Raw genomic sequence first — 7,195 nt, forward strand, 5'->3', positions numbered from 1 at the left:
CTGGGCTTGGGCGGGCCGGCGACTCGGTGCGTGGCGGCGCTGCTCCCTGGTTGGTGGTCAAGTGGTGGTGGTCTGCGGGCGGTGGCGGCTTCGTCAGCCGGCGAGCTGCTGCGTGATGGCAGGGGCTGTCCGGACCCTTTTGGGTCCGGCCGGACCTCGGTGCCTGGCAGGCCCCTTGTCCGCGCGTCCGGTCGGCTCCGCGGTGGCAGTGGTGGTTGTCCCCTCACGTCGGCGATGTTGCGGATGCCCCCAAGGCCACTGTCCCTTCTCCCATCCTCCAGGTCTCGTGTCGGTGACCTCAGGGAGACGGCGAAGTTGATTCGATGACCGTGGTGGCACATGCTGGTGGGCGGCGTGATGGGCGGTGCACTATGATTCGTCTGGGGTGGTGGTGGGGGTTTGGGTTGGGAGAAATCTCTGGCGGCTCGTCCGGCCCCGATGCGGCGATGCCTGTGGGTGCCGCCGGACCTTCCTGAAGGGCGTCGGGTACACCCCTACCCTCACTGCCCCCGTGTACCGGGGGCAACCCTAGGACTAGTCCGGGTAGCAGCAGCGTCGTTGTCGCCTCCTTCTTGAAGGTGTTGCTTGGTACGCGGCGCTTCGGGTGCTGGGAACGTGGTGGTACTTCTCCGGAGGGTGCAGCGGTCGCCGGTCATCTTCGTTTCGTTGATCTGCCGTTGTTGGCATTTGTTTCTCTTCCTTTCTTCTCCTTTTTTCTTTGGGCTTGTTTGTGCTGCGGCCGCAGCATCTATCGTTGGATGTTCGGTGGTTGCTTTGTAACACAAAGCGGGGGAACCCTTTTTCTCAAACAATAGGTTACATCAAATACCTCAAAAAGTAGTTAACTCTAGCTTCACCTTTAGTATCTTTAACGTTCAACCAAGACTCGCTCAAGAAATCATAATAGACCTATTTTGGGATCATCCCAAACCTAAACAGTAAAATTTTGTTCAAGATATGCCCAACTATTGTATTGTCTCTCGGCTGTCGTTTTGAACGAGGTTCATTATGAATGGACCTGGCTAAATAATAGTTTGTGGTGAGCTGTCATTTGTCCGACATCTTTCTCTAAGTGGATGTGCATTATTATTATGAACAAAACTATCGTATGTACATGATGAGATCCTTCCAGCCTCCCAAATTCTCCCAAACAAATTACTATGGACTGAGTATGGACATCATCATTTTGGGTTTTTGAAATATCTGGAATCAAAGAAATGGAAGAAAAAAAACTTAGAAATGAAGTTCAAGGAGTTAATATTTGGAGATTTCTTCTCAAAACATGCAAGAACTCATTCTCCTTGGTTAGAGTAAAGAGCAAGAATTCTGAATGCTTGCAGAGCAGACTTGGTTTGACAACCATCTTTGATGCTAGCGCCTCAGAGTTGCCCGGTAGCTTTTTGTCCTATTATATACTCCCTCTATTCCAAAATGTAGTGCGTCCGCGCTTTCCGAGATCTAAATTCGACCGTAAATTTAACCAACGAGACCGATTGCGGAATTCAGAGGTATAATTTTAGCTCCCGCCGCAATCGGTCTCGTTGATTAAATTTACGGTCGAACTTAGATCTTGAGAAGCGTGGACGCACTACATTGTGGAATGGAGGGAGTATTTATATTGTTGCCTAAAGCAGGATTTGGATTGTCCGTCTTTGCTTTTGCTTTTGGTTTTTCTCTCTTGTCAGATTTTTGTTGTTTGACTGTGTGCATCCTAGTTATACAGAGGCCGGGTGGGTACTCTAAATGCTTTGTATCGCTTGATGCTACATTTTAAGATAATAAAAGCACCCTTTATCAAAAAAAAAAATGCGTGACAGTGAGCCTTGATGCAATCCTGTACGTAGCAGCCACGGCGGGGCAGACGACCAACGACCTCCACACACGCAGTCTCGGTGGCCGACCGGTGACTTCAGATTCTAATCCGCCGGTCGTTGCACTACCTGTACGATAGCACTAATCTCCTAGCAACACACACCACATGCTACATCATGGATGTCCACGGAACAGCCCACGAACCAGTCAAAGGAAGGACGACTTCGATCTTGACCGGCAAATGGCTGGTGACTCGCGTCTGCGCCCACACATCTGCCATGAAAAAACGAGTACCCTCATCCATCCACACATACGCAGCTCTGCTCTACGTACGTGCCCATGCATTTTCAAGTGCAACACACTATAGCCGCCACCACCCCACTATCGCCACCACCACGGAAAAACGCGTACCTCATCCATCCACACGCGCGTCCGCAGCTCCACTCTACCTACGTGCCCCTCCCCCTCTTTATAAGTGCACCAAGCAACCGATCACTGCCACCACCAGTCCACCATGGCTCGCTCGCCTGCCAACTTCGTCTTGCTCCTTATGGCAGCGGCAACCTGGAGCTTCTTCCTTGCCGCCCACGCAGGCAGGCTCCAGCCAAGCTGCATAGGGCGCGAGAGGGACGCTTTGCTGGCCTTCAATCAAGGCATCAGCGATGACCCCTACGACTATCTCAAGTCGTGGCGACAAGAGCGCCAAGATTGTTGCCAATGGGCAGGCGTCACCTGCGACAACGCAACCGGTCATGTCGTCAAGCTCGACCTTGGTGGGACATATTTGGTCGGCAAGATAAGTCCATCCTTGCTTTCTCTAGAGCATCTCGAGTACCTCAATCTCAACTGGACGCGACTGTGTGGGCCTGACGGTCGTGTTCCAGAGTTCTTGGGTTCCTTAAAGAACTTGAGGCATCTTGATCTATCCGGCATGTCTTTCTCTGCTCTCTTGCCTCCTAAGCTTAGCAACCTGTCAAAGCTGGAATACCTTGACCTATCCAACATACATTTCAATAAACGGATTGTCTTAACAGACATCTCATGGTTAACCCGTCTACCTCTGTTGGTGCATCTTGATATGAGTCAATAAGATTCCATCTTTGGAGTTGCTTGATCTTTCTGCATGCTCGCTTTCAAGTGCAAACCAATCCCTCGCACACCTAAACCTAACAACTCTTCACTTCCTTGATCTCTCCTACAACTTCTTTGGTCATCCAATCGCCTCCGGTTGGTTTTGGAGTATCAAATACCTTGACCTTACTGGTACCTCTATGTGTGGGCCATTTCTTGACTCACTCGCAAATATGACATCCCTCCAACAGTTAGCATTGAGCAACATGGGTAACGAAGCCACAATGACAGTAGACTTGAAAAATCTCTGTGATTTGGAAGACCTATCGCTTGACGGAAGCCTCTCATCTGGAAACATAACAGAGTTTCTAGATAAATTGCCAAGATGTTCGCCCAATAGATTGCAGTACTTGAGCTTGAGAAGCAACAATATGGTTGGAATTCTGCCAAACAGAATGGGGCACTTAACCAACTTATTATTGTTCGACCTTTCTTACAATAACATTACTGGAGCTATACCACTAGGCACATCTGTCTTCTTTAGAAAGCCTTCATCTTTCCAGCAACCTTCTTACTGGAGCTATACCGCTAGGCGTCGGGAATCTCCCTTGTTTAGAAAGCCTTCATATTTCTAACAACCTTCTTACTGGAGCTATACCGCTAGGGTTGAGAAATTGCATTGAGGTTGATCTTTCCAATAACAAACTTAGTGGACCTATACAACTAGGGATAGAGACTTGCACTAGATTACTGTACCTTGACCTTTCTTACAATAGCATTACTGGATCTATACCACCATTATTAGAGAACTGCACCAAATTATATCACCTTACACTTTCTAACAACCTTCTTACCGGAGATATACCACCAGGGTTGGGGAATTACACTAGTTTGAGGTATCTTTCTCTTTCGAGCAACCATCTTACTAGACCTATACAGCTAGAGACAGTGAGTCGTACTACATTAGAAGTCCTCGACCTTTCTGACAACAATATTACTGGAGTTATACCGCCATGGTTGGGGAATTGCACTAGTTTGAGGCACCTTTCTCTTTCTAAGAACCATCTCACCGGGCATGTCCCATCTAAGATCAGTTTGCTCGGCAATTTGACTCAACTCGACCTTAGCAATAATAATTTAGATGGTGTGATCACGGAGGAACACTTGGTTTCTCTAAAGAACTTAGAGCACCTGGGTCTATCACACAATTCTTTGTTAGGGCATCTGCCATCAGAGTTTGGAGCTACCGGCTTAGTAGAATTGACATTATCCTACAACTACTTTAGTGGGCATATTCCTGAATCTATTTGTATGTTGTGGGACCTGCTTGTCTTGGATTTATCAAACAACCTTCTCATGGGTGGACTTCCTCGATGTTCTCGAAAGCCTAACTTGGCTTTCCTCCTCTTAAGTCACAATAAGTTTTCTGGCAAGTTCCCATCATCACTGAAGAACTACTCGAGTTTGGCATTCATAGATCTTTAGGTGAATAATTTCTATGGAACATTGCCATCATGGACTGGAGACTTGGTATATTTGCGCTTTCTGCAGCTAAGTCACAATTTATTCTGTGGAGATATTCCGGTGACCATCACAAATCTTAAACGTCTTCGGCAATTGAGTTTAGCAGGAAATAGTATATCTGGTGTTATACCCTGGTCTTTGTCAAATTTGACAGCAATGACCCAGAAACATCCAAAGAAACCTGGGGTCGACATGTTTGTATGGTACACCGGCCGTGTGGGTAAATTTAGAGAAGTTCGGCCCATTGTGATGAAGCGCCAGGAACTTAAGTATGGTGCTGGAATTTTTGATGTGGTCAGTATGGACCTGTCACTCAACAACCTAACAGGTGAAATTCCAGATGGGATAACCGCTCTCAGTGGGCTGTTGAATCTGAACTTCTCATTTAACCAATTGAGAGGAAAAATTCCAGGGAGGATTGGAGCTATGAAATCACTTGAATCGCTGGACCTCTCAAGGAACAACCTTTCTGGTGAAATCCCAACAAGCTTGTCAGATTTGACTTATTTAAGCTCCTTGGACTTGTCATATAACAATCTTACAGGAAAAATTCCACCCGGAAGCCAACTTGACACCCTCTACTTGGAGAACCAGTCCATATATAAGGGCAACATTGGTCTGTGTGGCCCTCCTCTTGAAAGGAAATGCTCAAGAGACAATTCACCAGAGCACAACAATCAACAGAAAATTCAGAAGGTTTCCGAGCCTGTGTTGTTCTTTTACTTTGGACTTGGGTCTGGGTTTGTGGCTGGCCTCTGGGTCGTGTTTTGCACCCTACTGTTCAAGAAAATGTGGAGAGTTGCCTATTTCCACCTCTTTGACCAGTTGTATGACAAGGCATATGTGTTTGTGGTTGTTACTTGGGGCGGGATAAACCGTAAGGCGCCAGCAACTCAAGTGTGACAGCCAATACGATGATGCAAATCTGGAGATGTTTCTTCGCCCTACTACTGAAGTCTGAAATTAATAAAGGTCCTGAAGCAATTAGCAGCTTGTGCTAGTATATGTTCTTTTCTAACCGGTAGACTTGTAATACGAACTTTGGTCTAATGCATGTAACTGTTATATTGGATTGTACTTATGAGTCATGATGAACTCACATTATTTAATTTTACGATCTGGTTCCTTTACGGTTGATAGTTCGTAATCCGTAAACGAACGTTTTGTGAGTCTACTATACTTTTAAGCTTTCAGTGAGGGCTGGCAGGAGGGAACTAAAAGCCATCAAGCACAACAAAACGAACTAACAATGCGAGGGATCATCCATCTCTATAGAGTTAGGAATCATCACATTACAGCTGAGCCAAGTTTCATATGGCTCCAAAACTGAGCGTCCAATACTTGTTGAGGGGGTCAACACGAGTAGGATACAATACAAGGGCACACATGTAACCAGTTTTTGTCGTGGCTCCCCATTTTGAAATGAAGGGTGGGTATTTGGTTTTTTATTTTGTTAGACAAGATGACATCTGAAATTTATAGCTAAAGAAGTGAAACCGGAGGTTTGGTGTATAAATTTACCATTGAGTTATGAGAACCTCCTTCCATTACACTAGTATATACTCCCACCATTCCTAAATATAAGATCTTTCAGAGATTCCAATACGGACTACATCTGTATGTAGTCCGTATTGGAATCTCTAAAAAGTCTTATATTTAGAAACGGAGGGAGCATTATGCATTCAGTGATGCTTGTTCATATATTTCCCAGAGCTTATCAATTACTTACTGAACCAACACAAGCACATTCTACATTATCTAACCATAATTGTCAATCTCGGGTGGATAGAGAAAATAAGTGATTCCTTTTTTCTGTTGTATTAAATTAGACCAACACATCTCTAACTAAAACCGATTCTTGCAATGGTGGTTGCTGAAAAAAGAACATAATTTTCCAAATCCTAAATATGGCAATCAGTGGAACCACACACTACTAGGGAAAAGGCTAGCAATAGCGCCAGTTTTAGGTATATCAGTAGCGCGGGGTGGCGCGCTACTGATACGGCACTACAGCTAAAGTGTATCAGTAGCGTGTGCTTGCCCGCGCTACTGCTATACCTGCTTAGCAGTAGCATTTTTAGTACAGAGCGCTACTGGTAGTTACTAGCAGCGCGCCTCCCTACCCGCGCTACTACTGTTGTTGGGTATTTCTTTTTTGTTTTATGTTGTATTCATACGCCATTATACAAGTTTTCATACAGTAGCAATTTAGAGATTGTTTTTACATCAAAATGAGTTATTACATTATTGGGTGAAAGAACCATGGATTAGTTTCAAGTGCATGGATCCAAAGTGACCAATGGTCACTTTGGATCCATCCACTTGAAACTAAACCGCGGTTCTTTCACCCAATGACATAATAACTCATCATAATCATCATCCTCATCATCATCATCATCATCATCATCATCATCATATCATTAACAACTTATCATCATAATATATCATTGTCATATAACACCTCCTCATGATCATCATTTTTATCAATGAGACATCATATAGCAAGTTGGTCAGTAGTCATAATCACAATCCTCGTCATCATCAACTCTAACACATTGTACCACATAATAACACATTGTACCTAGGACCTATTTCTCTCTCATAGGACCTACTAGGTTCTCTTAGGTAAAATAGCATAAAACAAGATAAGGAAGGCCCTGACTCTTCATTATGGAGAATGGAGATTATCCTGTCTCCAATTCTTGCCCTTCGCCTAATGTTGCTTCCATGTAGCTCCCTACGACTGACCATACATTTTTTCCAATCTTTGATTGTCATGTCTTCATTG

General features: G+C 45.0%; 1 pseudogene; it reads left to right on the plus strand.

Moving 5' to 3' along the window:
* Positions 1 to 2,326: 2,326 nt before the first annotated feature.
* Positions 2,327 to 5,374, plus strand: LOC123131606 (probable LRR receptor-like serine/threonine-protein kinase At4g36180; annotated as a pseudogene).
* Positions 5,375 to 7,195: the final 1,821 nt, after the last annotated feature.

Source organism: Triticum aestivum, chromosome 6A (assembly GCF_018294505.1).
Source record: "Triticum aestivum cultivar Chinese Spring chromosome 6A, IWGSC CS RefSeq v2.1, whole genome shotgun sequence".
In the NCBI taxonomy this organism is placed as follows: domain Eukaryota; kingdom Viridiplantae; phylum Streptophyta; class Magnoliopsida; order Poales; family Poaceae; genus Triticum; species Triticum aestivum.